This window comes from Halichoerus grypus, chromosome 8, assembly GCF_964656455.1.
Source record: "Halichoerus grypus chromosome 8, mHalGry1.hap1.1, whole genome shotgun sequence".
Taxonomy (NCBI): domain Eukaryota; kingdom Metazoa; phylum Chordata; class Mammalia; order Carnivora; family Phocidae; genus Halichoerus; species Halichoerus grypus.
In genome coordinates this window covers 119,108,201-119,128,583 of record NC_135719.1, presented here as the reverse complement: position 1 = coordinate 119,128,583, position 20,383 = coordinate 119,108,201, and the positions used below count along the sequence as shown (strand labels likewise).

At 48.6% G+C, this 20,383-nt stretch overlaps 1 protein-coding gene across 7 annotated transcripts in view; it reads left to right on the top strand.

Annotated features, from left to right (window-relative positions):
• Nucleotides 1-4,853: 4,853 nt before the first annotated feature.
• TMEM229B (transmembrane protein 229B) overlaps nucleotides 4,854-20,383 on the top strand; it is a 38,613-nt gene continuing 23,083 nt past the window's right edge. Inside the window, exons 1-3 of one of the 7 annotated variants that reach the window (XM_036071174.2) lie at nucleotides 9,457-9,631; nucleotides 10,969-11,071; nucleotides 11,211-11,290. The gene's annotated coding sequence lies outside the window, so the exon portion shown is untranslated. Of the gene's footprint in view, nucleotides 4,935-5,128; nucleotides 5,250-5,454; nucleotides 5,599-5,789; nucleotides 5,812-9,456; nucleotides 9,632-10,968; nucleotides 11,162-11,210; nucleotides 11,291-20,383 lie in introns of those variants that run through there. The other 6 variants (XM_036071170.2, XM_036071171.2, XM_036071175.2 and 3 more) reach the window with 6 other exon arrangements.

The following is a 20,383-nucleotide window of genomic DNA, read 5'->3' as shown; positions in this document are numbered from 1 at the left end:
GTGGGTGCTGGTAGAGCCCATGTCAGAGAATCCTGCCGGCCCTTCCTGGCCAAGAGGTGGATGCCTGACTCAACTTAGGTAAGTTTGCCTCTAACAGGAGCAGAAGTGATAAAAAGATTGAAGTCCTGGGCACCTGGGTGGCTCAGTCCATTAAGCGTCTGCCTTTGTTTGGCTCAGGTCGTGATCCCAGCGTCCTGTGATGGAGATCCTCATCGGGCTCCTTGCTCAGCAGGGAGCCTGCTTCTCCCTCCTCTCCCTGCTCATGCTCTCTCTCACTATCTCTGTCTCTTCTCTCTCTCTGTCTCAAATAAATAAATAAAATCTTAAAAAAAAAAAAAAGATTGAAGCCCAATTGTTTAGCCACAGAGCCCTGAGAAGACTCTCAATTACTTCCTACTACCCAGGGTTCCCAATGCTGTTCTGGTTCTAGCCTTTTTGAGTTTGTTTTGCCATCATTCCCTTCAAATCTGTGAGCCCTCTGATCATATCCTTCCAAGAAATTCTTTTCAGACTTAAGATAGCTAAAGTCAGTTTCTGTTCCTTGCAACCAAAGACTCCTAAATGATGCAGGTTCACTCTTTAGTCTATGACCCTTCCTTCCTATTTCCAGAAGGGACAACTACAATTTTCAAACTCCCGATGATTGTCTTGACCTCCTCTCATACTGCTAAGACCATGCCCATATTTCCTGAAAGACAAGAACTTCTCTGCCCTTCTACTAAGCAAACCATCCATAAAGGGGTTGCTCTTGTCCACCACAAGCAATTTTCTTGATGACTTACAAGAGAAACAGAAAGACTTCCTGGATGCTTGTTAGGATCGGAGGCCTGAGGTTTCTCCAGTTGTCTCTTACCCAGCTGGTTTTCCTGTAAAGCTGGTCCACATTATTCCAATCTTGAGATTGCCTTTGGCTTCAATGCTTCCTCGGCTCCTAACCCAGCTTTCCTGTCCCAGCATCTGGGATGGACTATGCAAATACATGTACTATGCAAGAGACAGTTCTCTCTTGGCCTCCAATTTCCATGCTCGGGCTCCCTCCCAGGTCCTTCCTTTTTTTTTTTTTTTTAAATATATTTTTTAAAGATTTTATTTATTTATTTGGCAGAGAGAGAGGGAACACAAGCAGGGGGAGTGGGAGAGGGAGAAGCAGGCTTCCCACGGAGCAGGGAGCCTGATGCGGGGCTCAATCCCAGGACCCTGGAATCATGACCTGAGCCGAAGGCAGACGCTTAACGACCCAGGTGCCCTCCCAGGTCCTTCCTGATCTGGCTATGGGCCCAGTCCCCCCACTGAAATCACCCTCTTGAGCCACATCACTCCTGACTTGTGGTCAGAGGGCAACCCCCAGGAAACCAATTCTCTCTAACAAGTATACAGAAATCTTCCTGTTTCTCTTGAAAGTCATCAAGAAAATGACTTATGGTGGACAAGAGCAACCCCTTTATGGATGGTTTGCTTAGTAAAAGGGTAGAAGAGTTCTTGTCTTTCAGAAAACATGGCTGAGAACCTAAACTATTCAAGACACTTTAGAGACTACAAGGACACTTGAAAGACTCTCTTTTTCCCTACCTGATGTTAGAAGAGAGATGTGGCAAGAATTATCGTTAACTGCCTACTACGGCAGGGACTTTTCACTACGTGGATGTGCCTGACAATATGCTAGATATCTAAAATTATCTTATTTATGCTTATGACAGCCAGGGGTTGGGGATTATTGCCATTCTATTCTGTAGATTAGGATCTAGCCTCAGAAAGTTTAAATAAATAGCCTTAAGACCTCTGGCTAGGATGTGGAGTCTGGACTCAAATCCAGCTTGCTTTGCTAAGACAGGAAGACAAAGGAGGGGCTGCCATCCTTCGGTGTGTGTTAGCGCAGTAGAGCTTGGTTTGTCCCATGCCTTCCACCTGGAATCTGTACTTGAACCACTAGAGTTACTATGACTGTGCCTACCTTCACCTGGCGTCATTCTCCCCACCCCCTCCCACAGCACGGTACGTTGGTCTCAGCATTCCTTGGGTGAAAAGCCAGGGGACCCACCATTGCCACAGATGCTCTTTTTAGGTCTGCTTCTGGTGCCGACTGCTCTGCCCGGTACATACCCAATCTTATTCGAAATTTTCTAGGTGCAGACAGACATAAAGGACCTTGGATGGAATGTCAGAAGACCTGAGTTTGACCTGCATTCTGCTTTTACTAGCTGTATAGCCTTGATCAAACCACGCAATCTCTCTGAGCCTGGATTTCCTCATTTATAAAATGACGGTTAAAATAGCTGCCTTACCCAAAGAGAAAACGATATGTTAATTTTAAGTTATTATATGAATTTTTGTTAGGAAGCAATGATTCCTAATTTAGGAATGAGGAAAACCCAGATTGTGCAGTTAAGTCCATGGGAGAGCTGGATAGAGTAGAGACCGGCTGATGTCAAGCCTTGTGCCTTGGTTTCTCACCCTTCCTTCTTCTTGATTCTGTAACTGGCAACTTGGCTTCTACACTAAGGATGAAAATATTAATATTATATATGAAAACATTTTCTTTGATCTCAAAGTTTATTTTTTGTCTCTGATTTTGAAAGAAATTTAAACATTTTTGTGGGTCCTAAAATATCATGGGCACTAGGCACTGTACATACTGTCCATTAGGATAAGTCCCCCGGAATTCAGATCATCTGCCTTAACAGCCCATTCTGTGTTCTGTGCAATGCTGCCTCCCAGAGCCAGGGAGGGAGCCGAGTCAGCTCCCAGCCACAGACTGAGAAGCAGAGTGGGAGAACTGGGCCTCTGAGGCAAGAGGGCACAAGGGGGTGGGGGGTGGGAAGAGGGCACAAGGGAGGTCCTTCTTCAGTAGGTGGGCTTTGCTGCCAGACTAACCGAAGCCCCTTCTTGCTAAGGTGTTCCTGAGAGGGGACTGTCTCCTGTCTCTCTGATAGTGTTCCAGGGACAGCCCATGAGCCTCGCTGTAGCTCCGATCCCTTCTGCCCACTCCCTGCCTTACTCCCAGCAGAAAACACTGTCCTGTTATTGAAGGCCCACTGTGTACTGAGGACTGTACATGGATTATATTGTTGGGTCATCACAACATACTTATTTTTTTAATTAACATATAATGTATTATTAGTTGCAGGGGTAGAGGTCAGTGATTCATCAGTGTTATATAACACCCAGTGCTTATGACATCACATACCCTCCTTAATGTCCATCACCCAGTTACACCGTTCCCCCACCCCCCTCCACTCCAGCAACCCTCAGTTTGTTTCCTGAGATTAAGAGTCTCTTATGGTTTGTCTCCCTCTCTGGTTTCATCTTGTTTCATTTTTTCCTCTCTTCCCATATGATTCTCTGCCATGTTTCTTAAATTCCGCATATCAGTGAGAGCATATGATAATTGTCTTTCTCTGATTCACTTACTTCGCTTAGCATAATACCCTCTAGTTCCATCCACATTGTTACAAATGGCAAGATTTCATTTTTTGATGGCTGTGTAATATTCCATTATATATATATATATATGTATGTATGTATGTATGCACACCACATCTTCTTTATTCATTCATCTGTCGATGGACATCTGGGCTCTTTCCATAGTTTGGCTATTGTGGACGTTGCTGCTATAAACATTGGGGTGCAGGTGCCCCTTTGGATCACTACATTTGTATCTTTGTGGTAAATTCCCAGTAGTGTAATTGCTGGGCTGTAGGGTAGCTCTATTCTCAGTTTTGGGGGGAACCTCCATACTATTTTCCAGAGTGGCTGCACCAGCTTGCATTTCCACATCACAACATACTTATGAAAGAGGAAACTAACTCAGGGGAGCTAAGAGCTCTTGCTACTGGATCCACATGGCTGTGTACTTCCTACACTGGTTTGAGAAATCCAATATAACTCCTGCCCTCATGGAACCCCAGTGCTTTCCTTCTGGAAAGAATGATTCAGCCAGCCTAAGAACTAGGTTGGATGGGATGGCCTTAGAACTCCTTGTCCACATTGCCCATCCCTAGCTGGAAACACCTTTGTTGATCTTTGAATATCCTGGCTAGGGACAGGAGGTTGACGGAGGACCCACAGCCCCATAAAGCAATTAGAAGACATAGGATCAGATTAGGTTCAGGTAGTTGGAAAGCAGCCCAGCTTCTCACCCAGACTGGGGGAAACTAGCTGGATCTTCAGGTCCCTTTTCTTTGAAGACTCAGTGCTGCTCGGGACCTGTGAGAACCCTTTGTCACTGTGGCATGTGGGAAAAATAAGTTAGAGGGCTAGGAGAGATGGGGCCTAGGCACACCTAAGGTCTGTGTGTGAATTAGAAAAGGACACCTGCCCCCTCAGAATGGACTGTTTACAAAAAGACAACCTCAGGGGTCATTACCTATAAATTAAACAAACAAACCAAAAAAGTCCTTTCCTCTTGGCTGCCATACCCAGTGCCAGAACTGAGGCTTGGAGTGGGGATAGGGTTTGGATTATATTCCCACTCCCTGCTCAGCCCCTATGCAGGACCTAGGACCTGTCTGACCGGCCTGTCTGGTATCAGGGCCCTCTCACTCATTTCCCAAGATCCATATTCCAGAATCTCCAGGCTTTCCAGATGACATCCATTATTTTTTTTCACCTTCTAAGAGAGGATATCTAGACTGACCTCAGAAAGAACAACCTGTTTTAATCTTTTCAGTATAAACCAAATGTGGGCCTTGGAGCTTCAGACCTTGCCTTAGGCAAATTCCTTAATTTCCATAGGCCTCAGTTTCTCCATCTTGAAAATGGGGACAATAAAAATGACCTGGCAGGACTGATTCAATGAATGGATTGCACAGAACACAATGCTGGCACATAGTGGGTCTGCAACACCACGTGGTCCGTGGCCCTCAGGTGGCGGAGACCTGCAGGATGCCCACAACGGCCGTCGTACGCGCAGTCCCCCAACTCCTGCAAGCTGGGAGGTGAGGGGCGCGGGCCGGTCCTCTCCCCCCGGCTCCTGCGGACGCGTCGGCTGCAGGCGGGGAGGCAGGGGCAGGGAGCGCCGAGCACCTCTGCACTGCAGCCACCTGCGCCACGGCCTGGGCCGAGGGAGGGCGCGTTTCCAGGCGCCCGGGGTGCGGTCGACTCCCGGAGGCGGGAGGCGGCGGGGCCGGCGGCGGGGTCGGCGGGGCAGCGGACCCAGCGGGCGAGCGGGCGAGCAAGGAGTTAAGCGGGGCCGGAGGCAGCGCGCCTGTCAGACGCGAGCATGTGCAGTTTGCACAGCATCCGTACTATGGGTGAGTGCCGCCGCCGCCGCCGCCGCCGGGGGCTCGGTTCGGCCCGGGCAGCGGCGGCTGCAGCCCCCGGAGCCCCGCGCCGCCGCGCCGGGCGCCGACACACAATGCGGGACTAGGCGCGGCGCGGGAGGGCCGGCGGGGTGGGGGAGGCACGGCCGGCAACCCGACGCGGGGGGGAGCCGGAGCTCCGGGCGTGGGGGCGGGGAGCAGGCGGCGCAGGAGAGCGCCCCGAGTCCCGGCGCGGGAGGAGGAGCGGGAGCGAGCCGGGAGACGGCGCTCCTGGCCGCACCTGCACCCGGCAGGCGGCCGGCCCTGCCCTGCCCTTGCCCGCAGCCTCGGCCCCGCACCGGTAGGTGCCCCCGATGCCGGCGGAGAGGCCTTTTCGCCGCCGGTAGAGGTGGCCGCGCGGGGCGGGCAGCGCCGAGTGCGCGGGGCCCGGGGATGGTGCAGTGATGGGGGAGACCGGGCGGCCGGGCTGGGGGGTTCTGCCCGATCCCTCTACCTCTTTGCTTTCGGTTTCGAAGCGGCTGCCCCGGCTGGAGAGCGAGCCGCAGATTAGAAGGTGCGCCCGGGCTTGGCTTCCCTGCGGGGGATGGGCGCACAAGGGGGCGTGTTGGGGAAGGGGTGCACGTTGGCAACTTTCCCCGCCTGAAACAAAGGTGTATCGGGGAGGAGGGGGGGAGGAAGGGGCCAGCGGGGATCTCCGGCCCGGAAGGTTGACATCCCCCCCTTCCTCCGGGCGGAGAGCACCTCTGAGGCCGCCTTGGGAGCGCGGAGGGGGGCGCCAGTTTCAGTGGGAGCTAGGGAGCCAGGGCATGGGAGTGAGAAACACCGACCCTCCTGAGTTTGAGGCTGAGGACTTTCCTGAAGGGGATGGAACCGTGCCAAGATGACCCTGCTGCTTTCTCCCCAGAGTGCATGGAAAAACTGGGTGATGGTGGACTGCACACCTGGGTGTCCTCTCTTCTCTGAGTCAGTGCCCTGAGGCCCGGCCCAGCCGCCTGGCCGTCAGCTCTCCATTTGCCCTCTCTGATTCGCGGTCCTCGGGCGGGAGATGCAGGGTTGAGATGGGGACCATTACAGCCCTGTTCATGGCAAGGGCAGGGAGACATTGGTCTCTTTCCCAGGTGTCTTCCTTCCCCTCTTTCAGCGCCCGGTCAGAAGCTGACCCCCTTTCCTTCCTTCCTCTCCCAGGTTTCCTCGGGGGTAGGTTTGGTTGTCTCAGGTACAGAGCTCAGGGCGCTAGGCTGTTCTGATGCCACTTCAAACCCTCCCTGGAGAAAGAGATCAGGACCCCAGGGAGCTGTGCCAGAGTAACCTTGGGGGCTTTGCTCACCAATTCTCCTGTGTTCTCAGCACCGAGTAACAAATGCGCTGTGACTCTGGCCTTTGGACTTTGGTTATATTACCACCTGGATTTCTCTCTTTGCTATAAACAGGAAGAAGCGTAAAATATAGGGCTGAATGGCTTAACCGGGGGGTGGTATACTGTTTTTCTCTCTAGAGAACAAATGGGCCGGCTTCTAGGTCGCTGGTGTCTCCAGCCCCAAGCTGGCTTGCATGTGACCACCAGTTTCCATTCTGTGGCAGGGCGGCCCCCATTGCCTTTCTTCCTCTTAGAAAGGACGGCGCTGTGAGAGTTGGGTTTTCCCCTGGTTGCGGGGCAGAACTACATCTGCTTGCCTGTGGAGACGGAAGGCACTGAGGGTGGTGGGGAGCTGGACTGTTGGGTGCCTCTCCTGCGTGCTCCTGTAAATGGGCTAATGATACCAGTGGTTGGGCCGGGGTAGGCCGTGCTGCTCTGGAGACATGGATGAGGTGGGCTGGGATGAGATTTGGCCTTCCACCCCAAGGCTTTGTACTGGGGACAGAGGGGGGTAACTGGGAGACAACAGGTCCTTGGAGGCCAGATGACAAGCTGATATAATGTTGACTTTGGCCATTCAAAGGCACTGGAGTAAGGGAGGTTCCAGGACCGATGAGGGGTGGCAGGAGAAAATGAAGTCCCCTGAGTCCTACATGTGTGGTGGAAGTCAGGTGCAGGTGCTAGACCAGAGAGCACCACCAGCCGACTTGTAGGGACCTTTCCCTTCTAAATGGGTAGGGTTGATTATTGCTCAGCCCCCCACTGGGTTTATCCCAAGCTGTTTACTCAGAACTGAGAGTAAGGATATGGAGGCCTGACCTCCCCACCCCGGGTGGGGACTGTTCCTCAGATGTACTGACAGTCTGATCGAAAACCATACTCCCCTGACTCCCTCTCTTAAAGCAATGAGGCATGAAGTTTTACATTTGTAAATGTAAAGGACCCAAGGCTCCTTGAAAGATGTGAAGCAAGTTAGGGAAACTTATACTGGGTTTATTTCACTTGTATCAGATTTATATATTGTTTCTAAAGCGAAAGGTGTCATTTTGCAGGAAAGGGCTAAATTACAGCTTTTGTGATAGGTAAAGCTCCGCGCTGGTTTTAAAAGCGTAGTTTTTCATCGGAAGGCACTGCCGCACGCAGGCCGCAAGGGTTTTTCTTCGGCCTCTGCTCTCCGGACATCCTAGAACTCCTTCCAAGTAGGATTTTCCCCGGTAGACAGGGTCCAGCCTGGACATCAGGGACAGTCACCTTCCAAGCTCTGAGAAGGGTCTCTGATGATGTCAGGGACTCTGATGTTACAAGTTGAGACCTGGCTGGGTACAGGCAGTAAAGTGAAGCCGTTTGGTCTTATCAGAGGCCATATCAGATCTGGCTGTCCTTGAGGGAAGGGAAATCTAAGCCCGCCCCCCCCCCCCCTCCCCGCACAGCCTGGCCATTTTCAAATTTGTATTCCTTTACTTTCCTCCTACCTTCTCCCCTCACCCCCGATTTATAGGCAAGGTGGTTTGGGTTTTCTTTTTCTTTCTTTCTTTCTTTCTTTTTTTTCTTTTATTGCAGGAACATTCCTTTTAAGGTGTGGATAATTTCTGTCTTGGCAAACTCTCAGCTCCCTTTGTGGCAACACCTGGCTAAGGAGGGAATGTCAGAAGGGATGTCAGGAAGAAATACAGCCTTTCTGGCCAGGTCTTCTGCTTGCTCTACCACCCCATCTCAGAAGTCAGAGGCTTTGTATTTGAAAAGTGAAGCGGAAGCGGATTTTGGGGACGGGCTAGGAGGCCGCACTTTTGGTTATGGTTTCCCTTTAGGGAAACTGAGCCACACTGAGAGTTAGGCCAGTGGCTGTGGTATGTGTGACGGTCTATGGGGGGCAAGTTTTCCTTTCCTGCGATTTCACCGTGTTTGAGACTCAAGCACTAGAGGAGTCCCTGATAAGATGAAGACCCACCGATGGAGTTTAGGAACCCAGTGTTTGGTTTCTGATGCCCATGGGCCTCAGACTCTGCACTGTGGGATGCTCCATGCTGCTGTGATTTAAGGAAAAGGAAGTGGCTGTCACCCCTGCAACTCACATCCCTGGATAGAGCTGAAGCTGAATCAGTCAGGTCTCATTCCCAGATAAAAAAGGAGGGCCTGCCCTCTTGCCTGTGCTCACACCCATCCTGCAGGTGTGGGCTCCTACTCTCCTCCACCCAAGGCTGTCCTCAATGTTCATTTTAACATCAATCCCCCTATATATACATTTAGTGGGGTTGAGGCCACAGAGTGGTATTGGTCCCCTGCTCCTTCAAAGGATGGTTCTGAAAGGTAACTTTCTACCCTCCTCTGATGTTGGTGTTTCTATCTTTGGGGTTGGTCACAGTCCTGTCTGGCAATGTGAGGAGTAACCGAAGTCATTGCCAATTTCTGTTTCTGACCATCCAGCTGCCCATTATCCTTTACTCTGCTGGCTCCCCAACAGAGAGCTTGATATCCTTTCAGGGCTCTTGGCCCCAGTGTGACTGGTATTGTAGAAGGGACAGCGTCCTTGAAATTAGGGCCAACAGTGTACACGGACAGGACTTGGGTCTCAGGTTGCTCCTTCCTGCTGCTCCATCCTTTAGAAGCATAACAGTTTTAAAAGAAATAAGACTTGCATTGTCAAATCCTAACCTCATGTAGGGAGATCTAATAGAAGGGGGGTGGGGGCGCATAATCTGAGAGCATTTTCTGCCATTCCTTTCTACTTTGGAAGCCCCGCCTTCAGAACACACTGGATTAGCCATTTCTGACTGCTTCCGCAGTTGAGCTTGAATGATGAATGCTTTCTAGCTGGTTCATTCATTCACTGTTTCCTTTCAGTTTTTAAGGGGCACCCCATCACATGAGATTCTGGAATGGTCCGTTTCCATCAGAAAGGTCACTCACCCTGAGTTTTCGTTAAGGCCTCGATACCAGCCCCGAGGATCTAGGGATGCCAGCCAAGAAGGAGATTGAAGAGCCACAAAGAGAGGATTCTTTTCTGGACTTCTGAAGGGTGATTCATGCTTCAAGATAAAATGTGCTTCCTGGGCTCCATGGTTTCAGTGCTTGCACGGGCGGTGGAGGGACGGACCCGGGTGCCTCGAGAAGCCCACCTTATAGACAATAATCGATGTGCTTTGGAGCAATGGTGGGGACCTATTTTTAGCCTACTGCCAAACCCTACCTTCTTTTTTATAGCCATCCTTGGCCAGATCCCATTCTAGTCTGTAGTTCCCCCCTCCCTCTCATTCCCAATCCAAAAGGCCTTTTGAAAGCCAGGACTAAGGCCGCCAGGGTATTGGTCTTACTTTCAGCTCTCTCTTAAAACAAATATGGACAAGAAATATGTCAGCACTGGGTAACACAAGGAGCAGCTCCAGATTTTTGTTTTTCTAACTGTGTTTTTGCCTGCTACAAACAAGGGAATGACTTCCATACGATGACCTATAGGTGCCTTGAAGCTTTCGTAGCGTCTACACAGTTTCTAGCACATGGTGAGTGCTTGTTAAATCATCAGCTGTGGTACATGGATGTGATCAGATACTCAGATTTCTAGGTCATTAGGCAATGATGTCGTTTGTGCAGGAGCCGATGCTTGGCAAAACCTTCCAGAATCAGGAAAATCTTGGATCCCTCCCTGATTCACTTGTGTGATCTTGGACAGCCGATTTCAGCCCTCTGAGCCTTAATTCCACAAATGGAGCTTCGGCTGGTTTCAGTGATCATAACAATGATAACAGTGACAGCCACCATTTATTAAAGACTTACTGTATGCCAGGCATTGGGCTAATCACTTGACATATGTTCTCTTTCTCTCACGGCAATGAGATAGCTACTACTAATTATCCCCATTTTACAGCTGGAAAAACTGAAGCTCTGAAAGATAAAGTGATTGCACATGTCACACGACTAGAAGTGCCCAAACTGGAATGTGAGCTGGGAATCTGTCTGATTCTGTTGTGTTCTATAACCTTGGATCAGGGCATGAAACAAGTCTTGAGGAGAAAGTTAACGTGGAGATAGTGTCAGTAAGATAGAAGAAGGAGAGCTGATGTGGATTAAACACAGCTAGTTAAAAGGAGATGGAAGTACAGAATCTTATTTGAAAAACAACATCCCAATGAATGTTCAGGAAGGAGAGAGAGGTTGGTACCCTGCACTGAGGAAGTAGACCAGATGGCCTGGGAGTTACTATAAGGGGAACAGACTCTCTGCTTGGCATAGGAATGTATCTCATAAACCCCATTTCATTTTGATGCCAAAATTTTTCTCTCACTGAACAGACTCCCTGGGCAGCGTTTTTCTTTCTGTCACCCTACTGCCACTAGTCATAATGGCTTATCTTTGCAGATTCTTGACTCCAGACCTCATCCTCCAACCTGGTTTCCGGGCCTTCCCCTGCTCATCATTAGAGTCCAGCTGTGGAGACCTGATTCTGACTCTGGGGTCCCAGGTATACTCTGCAAAGGGTAGCAAGCACTGGACTGTCCTGTTCTTCTGAGAAAGTATTTGTGGCCACTGAGTGTTCCCTTCAAAGTCACGGGTTAGTTCATTGAGATGATTCTCATAATTTTCATCCATATTTGTTCCAGGCAAATTAACTCTAAGGCTCTTCTACCATTGTGAAGTGTTTGTGGAAGAGGAATGAAGATTGAGGTGGTGGTCTGGGGAGGTAAGCGGACCCCACTTTGAGAGTTAGCATGATGGTGTATAGTGGAGCATCATCCTGGGGGGCAGGGAGATTTGGGTTCTCTTGGCTCAGTGACTCCGGCCACATGACATGAGTGCTTTGGCCTTTCGTTTCCTTATATGTAAGATGAGAATGTTGAAAGAGAGATTCTGTAAATCTCCTCCAGCAGTAATGCTGGCTGACCCAGCAGAGTCTGGACGACTTGGTCCTTTCTCAGGGAATAATTCAGCTGGTCTAGAATTGTAGGAAGTTAGAGCTCGGAGAACAGAGGTGGGGTTGAAGGAGAAAGAAGCCAAATTAAGGGACAAAGAGCAGGAGTTAAGTCCCTTCTTGGGAAGGGGGACTGGGTTAGGTCATTCCTCCTTTGACTGTTTAAGTGGGGCAGCTGAGAGGTGGCATCTGTTTACCCTGTATTCACCATCTCCTGAACTGTGAGGAGCATGCCTTGTCTCTTGTCTTAACACTTAAACTTCACACTCCCCTCATCCTCCAACTGTCCCCAGCCAAAGGCAGCAGGGAAGTTGTGTTTTGGCGTATGTTGCACATTCTGCACTTGATTTGGCAGACTCTAGGGCATGGTTCAACCCAGAATCCACGCCCCAGCCCCCCAGCCCAAGGCTCTGGGACCGTGGCGCTTTGACCGATGCTTTCCAGGTGACTTGGAGTTAGTGAGAACATGCCTCCTCTGGCGGCCCTCACTCCCCCTGGAAGCTCAGCCCAGGAACTCAGGGAGTCACAGCATTTCTGTTCATGGATTTGGGTCATCTCAATTTCCCTTTGAACAAAGCCATTTGTCCAAGGACCCTTGGATTCTGCTGTCTGTTGGTACATCGTCGATTTTCATTTCATCATATTCAAGGTTGAGGAGCAAGTGAATTCCCACTGAACCCACCAAACCAATCTTTTCTGTCCCCGCCTGCCTTGCTTTTCCTCTTGGTTCCTTACTGTCCTTAATCCCATTATTTCCAGGGAGTGGTTACCATACCACTGGGAATATGAGAGATGATTTCAGTTGGTACAGGGACAAAACATTTCATTTAAATAGCTATGTTTCTAATGAGTTAATGAGTACAGAGAAACAAGACTTATTGGGTTGTACTCAGAAAGTGACTTAATTTTGTCTCCCACTGTCCCTTTATGCTTATTCAGTGGGATTCGTTCTTTTCCTGTCCTGGGATGAAAACTCAGGCCCCATAACAGTCTGGGTCATTCTTAGGCAGTAGAAGGTCCTGTGGTCACTGTAAGTCACAAAACATTGCCTCAATTCAATACTTACTCTGTCCAGTCCTTTGTCACTGGGCTGGGAGGGACAGGAAACGGCTTACTTGGGCAGTACTGGTGTCTGCTGGCTTTCAGCTTCCCCGGCCTAGCAGGTATTTGATGCTGATTCTCTCTTGGGGCTGTGTTCATGGCTTCCTCAGAGACTCCTCCCCACCCAGTTGCTGGGATCATTCACTTCTGATTGTCTTGAAAAGAGCAAATTATCCTCTATTCTAGATCATTATTCTTTCATCAGCCCATAAAACCCAGTGATTTACCTCAAGCTTCTTCCAGCTAAGGTCCTACAGTCTGTCTGGGTGGCCCTCTTGGACAAGACCTGCTCGGGTCTCATGCCAGCCTTCTCTTGCATATGATGAAATGAAAATCTCTAGCTATATGTGTATCAAAACCATAATTGTCACAAGAAGCCCGTGACGTCACGGATACTATTGCTCAAGATAAGGCTGCAGCACATATTTAAAAATTTAACTTAAATAAAAAGGTTAACAACAGCTAATACTTGAGTGCTCATAATGCCAGGTACTGTTTGCAGTCCCAGAAACATGCTCTTCCATTTAACCCCTGTGGGGGAGATGCTTTTATTATTTCCATTCTACAAAACGAGCAAAGAGAGGTCGAGCAGCTTGTCCAAGGTCATAGAGTTGGCATCAGAGCCTGGATTCAGATGGGAAGAATCTGAGCCCAGAGCGTGCTTTTTTGACCCACTCCATGCTGTCTCTGCCCACAAGGGTGGTGGGCAGCCATAAGTCATGAGGTGAAAAGCAAATGGTTGGCAAATGCTGCCTTAGGGACGTAAGTGTAGGTTCTTCACTGTGGCATTCAAGCTCTCCGCGTTGCCTTTCTGGCAGTTCCTCTGCCCTTTACAGGAGCCTTATCCCCTTGTGCAAGGACCCTGAGAGACTCATGCCCCGCCCCATGTCTTTTTTCCCCACCCAGAGGGCCCTCCTCTGCTCTTCTGCCTCCCCAAATCAAAGTCCTTTCTCCAAGTCAGACTCATCTTTGCTGCAAGGGTGTATTTGACCAAAACCACTTCAGCTGGGATCTTTTACTCCTCTTGGTATTTCATTACTATATTGGCAATTATTATGTGCTTTTCTGCAAAGAGTAGTGAAGGGCAGTTAGCAAACCCAGATTCTCATCTCTCTGTGCGGTTAACTGCCTGGTGCTAACTTGTGCAAGACCTGAGACCTCTCTGAACCTTGGTTTCAACATTTTTTTCCTCCAAATTTGTATTTAAATTCCAGTTAGTGAACACACAGTGTGTAATAATTACAGGTGTGGAATTTAGTGATTCGTCACTTACGGAGGACACCCAGTGCTCATCAAGAGTGCCCTCCTTAATCTGCATCACCTTTTTCCCCATGCCCTCCATCCTCCCCTCCTGTAATGGTTTCAACATTTGTAAAGTGAGAGTGTGGGTTAGCTCCCTTCAGTTTTCAGTATACCATGATTTATGTTTACCTTCTTGTCACCACTAACCTCTAAGCTCTTGAGGGCAGGAACTGTGTGTCTTGCCGGTCTTCTACCTCCCAGGACTCTGCACAAGGTTTTACACACAAAATGGATTGACTATTAGTTGGTTGACTTGTGGGAAACACTGCTCTAAGTCTGCCCTGGTCTTGACCAACTTTTGTGATTCGTCTTCTTCTGGGTTATCAATGTTTGGGTTCAACCTGCTGCCTTTTGTCTTTGAGAGACCTAATGTAATGCTGTTAAAGCCCACACGCCTTTATCGGCAGTGTCAAAATCTAAAACGTTCTAAAACCAAAAAACTTTTCTTTAACTCACGTTATGGCAATACCGGCTCAGGACGTATCTTCTTTGCAGAGCGTGACTATTCATAGGTCTGACTGCAGAAATGTTAATGTGCTAAATTGAGGTGCTCGCCCCAAACCCTGCTGTGGGGATTATGTAATCCATGGGATGTGTTCTACATCACCTCTTAAAATCTAAAAAATTCTGAATTCTGAATTTGGGATAAGGGATGGTGGTGCTGGGTAGTGTTTGTCCACAGAGGTGCTGTTGGCATTGCAGGTGGGACTGGCCTTTGTTAAGCAGGACACGTCTAACATCAGAGAACCTCACGTTGCCCTTGCCTGGTCGGCCTTGCCCTAATCCCGGCTCTGATTGCAACATGACTTTGTTTACCAATTTGATTTTTTAAAAATACTGCATTATGAGATCGTGTAACTTGATTTGTAAGTGTTTTTGGTGTCTCCTTAAAGTTTGTGCCTCTCTTGCCTCACCCACCTTACCTAATCCCAGCCCTGCATGACTCCTGAACCAAGGCTTTCCTCTTCCCATGTCCCTGTTTCTGGGATGAACTGGTGTGTCCTTAGAGTGGGAGCTACCTGCTGAGTATTTGCGGCTCAGTTCAACCTGTGGGGTCCTGTCGGCTCCTTGGCTGAATCAGCTCTCCAGAGAGACTTGTAAACTGGTTCCTGGAGACATTTCCTATATCTGGATGCTTTTTGGAGCCCAAGTGAGCCTGGTTCCTCTACTTCCTTCTAGGACGTGATGCAGCTACTCACGTGAGAGTCAGTCTGGTTGATAGTTTCTACAGCTACTTTGACCTGACATTAAATAAATAAATAAATAAATGTACACACACACACACACACACACACACACACACACACACACACAGATGCTCCTGGGAAAACATGAAAACAATAGAAAAATGTACAATGATGGAATCTAAAGCGTTCCATTGTGTGTTTTTTTAAAAAGTACTATCTATGCCCAATGTGGGGCTCGAACTCATGACTCTGAGATTAAGGGTCATGTGCTCTACCAACTGAGCTAGCCAGGCGCCCCTCCATTGTGTTTTATTCATCTTTTTTTTTTTTTTTAAGATTTTATTTATTTATTTGACAGAGAGAGACACAGAGAGAGAGGGAACACAAGCAGGGGGAGTGGGAGAGGGATAAGCAGGCTTCCTGCTGAGCAGGGAGCCCGATGCGGGGCTCGATCCCAGGACCCTGAGATCATGACCTGAGCCGAAGGCAGACGCTTAACCACGTAAGCCACCCAGGCGCCCCTTATTCATCTTTTTGATGAGGGAACTGAGAGGTGATAGAGTTGCAAGTGTTTGTAGAAGAGCCAGGCTCAGACGTCTTGTTTCTGGACCTTCCATTGGCACTCCAAGCTGGCAGGCTGCTCCCTTCCTCTTTTCCCAGGCCCTGGCTGTCCTCAGATGGGGGAGGACTCATGAATCAGTTAGCTATCCCCTCTTGATTGAAAGATACCTTTTTTTTTTTTTCCAGCCCTTAGTCCTTATTTGGCAGTGATGCGTGTGCTTATGGGAATTCAGGCCATCTTTCTCCCACCATTAAATAACCATCCCTCTCAGAATCTGAGCCCGAAGTATTTCTGGCCTGCCTTTTAACCTAGTGGAGGTCCTCTGAGATCACTTCTCTATCCCTATTCCTGTCCGTGATTCCTCACCATATAGCATTTTCCATAAATATCCGTAAGCATCCTCTTACATACTGTTTACTCATCTTCTCATCCATTAAGAAGATGTTCCCCAGACCAATCCTGGCACCTATTTCTTTGACTTCTTCTAAACACATCTTTGCCTCCAGACATTGAACTATTTATCATTTCCCAGGCCCTATGGATGCCTTGTGGTCTTTTACCCATCATCCTTAGGCAGGAAAATGCTGAGATATAGTATAATTTAAATTAATCATGGAGATGAAATTTCCCAAAGGTGCCCAATTGAATAGTTTTCTTACACCCCATAAGTTGACCACATTATCTGTACACCCATCATTCAGGAGCCTCGTGCCGATATCCGTAACAGATCGTTAAATTTCTTCCATGGCATGATCTTTTGAAGCCACTGTGATTCTGTTCACCCCTTGATTCGCCTTGGCACTGCAGTTTCCCCTTGATTCTAGGGGCACATGATCTGGAATGGTGCCCCCTTTTTGTCTAGCAAATATTTGTAATGCCTTCTGATTACCCTGAATAAAACTCCTAAATAATACGACCTACATATACACATGTTAAAAAAAATCAATATAATACCCTAAATGTAACATAAAAGAGAAATAAAGGAAAAGTTAGTTACAATACAATGTCATGTATTCTAGTATGTAATTGCTTGGGGACGACTACGCGGGAAACAGAAGGAAGAAGTCAGATGCTTGAGCGTGTACATAGACTCGCGGAGTATAACAGCCACAAATACCCATCACTCAGATACCAGGAGAGCTGCCGCTGAGGTTGACGTGATTTTCCCAGATGGTCAACCACTCTTGGTCAAGTTCCAAAGAATATGAGGTACAGTATCGCCTCGAATTGCACTGTGATGGCATTCCCAGACAATTCAGTATATGTTAAGACCATGCAAAAATCCTCTGTGTTTATTTCAGAAAGGGAGTTTGGTTCTAGATGCAGATGATTATAAATGGGCTTTTCACTTCTGTGAATATCCAGTGGAACATTCTAAAGTCATGTGGGAGAGTTTGTTTGTGGACCGTTGTGGGAATTCCGGATTCCCACCTCTAAGGACCTGTAAGCACCCTCATCCACCATGGTGCTGACCGAGGCTCCCTCCAACCCTGGGGTCCCCATTGAGAACTACTAGTCTGGAAGTCTGGAAGAAGGACTGTGTTCCAGGTCTGGGCTCTAGCACCTCAGTGTTTGCATGACCTTAACTCCGGATGCCTGGCTCTCCTCTCGTGATGGGGGTTATGATGATGCATGTGTCCTGCTGGCATTTGGGATTGGGGCTTGCTGTGCTCTCCTCCATGGCCAGAGCATCCGTGTGTACCCCACAGCACTTTTCCTATCTACAAGTGTTCCCTTGCTGTGTGGTTTTTTTCTTAGCATTTCAGCCTCCTTAGGTCTCTGTTATCTAGGAAAGGAGGAAGGGAGAAAGGATACCCCCTCATCGCTGCTTCTCCAGCAGCTCTTCCATCTCCATCCCTTCACAAGCAAACTTCTCAAAAGAGTTATCCTCAAGAGTCATCAGTACACACTGTCTCAGTCACCTCCTCTTGTGGTGGTTCTTCCTTACTGAATGGCCCCCAGTGACCTCCGTGCTGCTAAATCTCTCCAGCCCCTGTCTGACTTGCCTCTGCAGTTGACCATGGCCCCTGACACCCCCCAGCTCCCTCCTCCCTGACGGGGTCCTTTCCTGGGGATCCTCCTACCTCCTTGGCCCTTGCTCAGACCCCTTCACAGTGCCTTATCCTCGGTCAGCCCCAGATATCACCGCTCTCCCCTTCTCCCCAGCAGCCTCGCTCTGTGTTGCTTCATCCAGCTGAGGGCCCTTGACCTGCCTCCAACCAGAGGCTGTGGGCAGCTCAGACTTGGAGCATCTGAAAGGCAGCGCGTAGTGGGTTATCTCTCCCCCTCTCCTTGTATCCTCTTCTCTCAGAGAATGACACTGCTATTGCCCAAGTCAAAAGTCTGGGTGTCACCCTTGACTCGCGCCCCCTCCCTAGAAATCCCTGCCAAGTCCTGTCAGTCCTGTGTGCTTTATTTTATTTTTTTGAGAGAAACAGAGCGTGAGATGGGGTGGAGGGGCAGAGGGGGAGGGAGAGAGAATCTTAAGCAGGCTGCTCGCTCAGTGAGGAGCCAGACTCGGGGCTCGATCTCACGACCCTGAGATCATGACCTGAGCCAAAATCAAGAGTTTCACTGACTGAGTCACCCAGGCACCCTTAGTCCTACTTTCTTAATAGAATAGTTCTTATATATCTTCAATAATTTGAGTTGGCTGCTCGACTCTTGTCAGCATTCAGGACTGCAACCTCTACTTACTGTCTAGGCTGGATCAACATCTTTGGAGGTGGTCAGCACTGATGCACTTATAGTCCCATAAATAATTAAACATAAATTAATATAATTCTAAGTTCTAAGATAGAGTCATGTGTTTAGAAACAGCAAAATTTATTGGTGCACTGAAGCCATAATAGCTTCTTTCTGACTCCCTCTCATTTTCTCTCCTTTTAAATAATTTTCATTGGTGCCCCATCGCGGCAGGCGCCCTAAGCATGTATGCCCAGGCCAGTCGGGTGATCCAGGGCCACGTAGAATGGCAGCTTCCTGTGGCCCAAGAAGGGCCTTTGCCTCTCCAGCCTTTTCGTGTCCCTGGTGGCCCAACACAGATCCTGAGTAATTGTTTACTGAACATGTGAATGAATGCATGAATAATGAGATGAACTTGAAAGGGCTTAAGTGAAAAGCACTGTGAGAAGTGAAACTTACTGTTACAATTAGTTTTCTGGTGTTTGATAGTAGGATTTCCAAGATTTTATATTTCCAGTGTTTCGAAAACAACCAGCCCCACTCTTGTGCTTCAGTTTTCATACTCCAACCTCCTTAGCGCTGAGTAGTCTGCACATAAAAGATGTGTATAAGGACTTCTGAATTAATAAATGAATTTGTACAATGTGATGGTTTGCTTGATTCCCTTTAGCCCCCAGGGAGGCTGCTTCAAGAGACAGCGGTAACTGTGTGTTGGGACCACACCCAGCTGTGACTGAGGACACCAGGGTGTGTGTGTGTGTGTGTGTGTGTGTGTGTGTGTGGTGGGAGGGAGGTTTACTCTGGAGTCAGGTGGTGGCAATGGTGGTGGGCTGTGGGAAATGGGGCACGCACCCTAGAAAGCCTGTGTGAGATCTCCAAAGGGAGGAATAGGGCCTACAGGCCTAAAAGAAAAGCCATATGAATAGGACTAGCCACAAAATCTGGGGGGTCTGGGGAGAAGAAATATCATATAACACCTCGAAGGCTGTGGCTTAACAAATATAACCTGACTCCTTATGGTGGGCTTGTGGACAAAAGAGATGCCAAAACATCCCCAGAAGATATTAACTACATATAATAAGAATAGACCCAAGGGGCGCCTGGGTGGCTCAGATGGTTGGGCGCCTGCCTTCGGCTCAGGTCGTGGTCCTGGGGTCCTGGGATCGAGCCCCACATCGGGCTCCTGGCTCAGCGGGGAGTCTGCTTCTCCCTCTCCCTCTGCCTCTCCCCCTGCTCATTCTCTCTCTCTCTCTATCTCTGTGTCTCAAATGAAAATAAAATCTTAAAAAAAAAAAAAAAAGTAGACCCAAAAGGTGAATCAGTCCTGCCCTCTGGTATTAGTAGGGAGGCCTCCTGGAAGACTGGTGATCTTGGGGAGAGGAAGGAGTAAATGGATGGAGAAGTAAGAAAAGGGGAGGTCGAAACTGGGAGAGGAAATTTTGGCAGAGGTGGAAATTTTGTGCCCAATGCCTACATGTGATGACTAATGTCATCCCTGGATTCACCCTCTATGTCTGCTCCATCCCTGCCCCACACCGTCTGGTGGAAGGGGCCCCTTTGTTGTGTTTTTTTTCTCCAAAACTTTTTATTTGGAAGTCATTTCAAACTTATAGAAAAGCTGTCAGACTAGTACAAAACACCCAATATACTCTATCCAGATTCAGTCTTTTTGACATCTGGCCTCATTTGCTTTATCACTTAGGTTCCCTTTCTCTTCCCTTTCTCTGGACTATTTAAGAGAGCGTTGCCTACATCATGGCCCTTTCTTTGTAAACCCTTCAGTGTGGGTTTTCTAAGAATAAGAATATCATTTTATATAACCTTCAGCAAATTGAATGTTGATATGATACTTTATCTAATCTGCTGGCGGTATTCCAGTTTTGTCAACTGACTCAATAATGTCCTTTATGGTTTTTCCCCCCTCTCCAGTACAAGGTCCATTCTGGAATCCCATACTGCATTTAGTGGTCATGTCCCTTTAGTCCCCTTGCATCTAGAACTGTTCCAGAGCCTGTCTTTGGCTTTCAG